The sequence below is a fragment of the Lactuca sativa genome, chromosome 4 (genome assembly GCF_002870075.4).
Source record: "Lactuca sativa cultivar Salinas chromosome 4, Lsat_Salinas_v11, whole genome shotgun sequence".
Classification (NCBI taxonomy): Eukaryota; Viridiplantae; Streptophyta; class Magnoliopsida; order Asterales; family Asteraceae; genus Lactuca; species Lactuca sativa.
This window is the reverse complement of record NC_056626.2, coordinates 332,685,017-332,685,714: the sequence shown is the minus strand read 5'-3', so window position 1 is coordinate 332,685,714 and position 698 is coordinate 332,685,017. Positions and strand designations below refer to the sequence as shown.

Below are 698 nucleotides of genomic sequence, written 5' to 3'. Positions count from 1 at the left end.
AACTCTAATTGCATGAATTGATTGGTCCATTTGGGTCAGCCTTCGGTCCATATTATTTAGCATTGCCATCATATAAGCCATCTCTTTAGAATGTACACTCCCAACTCCCTATACTCCTTCATTCCTTGGATTGTGTAATTCACGAGAATGCTTTGCAAATTCTTCAACTAATTCCTTGACTTCACCTAGATTTTTCTTTGTAAGTGGTCCTTGAGAATCAAGGAGTTGCCTAGTCATTACATTGACCCCGTAATAGAATATGGACACTTCTTGTTGAATGTTAATGTCATGTTAAGGACAATTCCTTAACAACTCCTTGTAGCGCTCCTAAGCCTCGTAAAGTGACTCCCCCGGGTTTTGCTCAAAATTGGCTATTGCCTTCTTGAGTTTAGCTATCGTGGATGGTGGATAAAATTGGTCTAGAAACTGCTCACACGTTTGAGCCCAAGTAGTGATTGTACCTGGTGGTAGTGCTTTTAACCAATCTTTTGCTGCTCCCTTGAAAGTGACCGGTAGCATCCTTAGCAAGATGGTATCTCTATTCACATTCGGGACATTGAAATAATTAGCAATGTCGTTGACTTCATCTAAGTGCTTAAATGCATCCTCATGATCTTTTCCATGGAATGGGATATCCTTCAGTGCAGAAAGGTGATGGGTTTTAGCCATAAGAACATCCTATGTGCTCATACAAACCC

The 698-nt window shown here is 40.5% G+C and overlaps 1 non-coding gene across 1 annotated transcript; it reads left to right on the top strand.

The window, feature by feature from the left end:
- The first annotated feature begins 283 nt into the window (after nt 1-283).
- On the top strand, nt 284-390 carry LOC111917926 (small nucleolar RNA R71). Its single transcript, XR_002859060.1, has one exon. It is a non-coding gene; the product is annotated as a small nucleolar RNA R71 (small nucleolar RNA).
- The last annotated feature ends 308 nt before the right edge of the window (nt 391-698 follow it).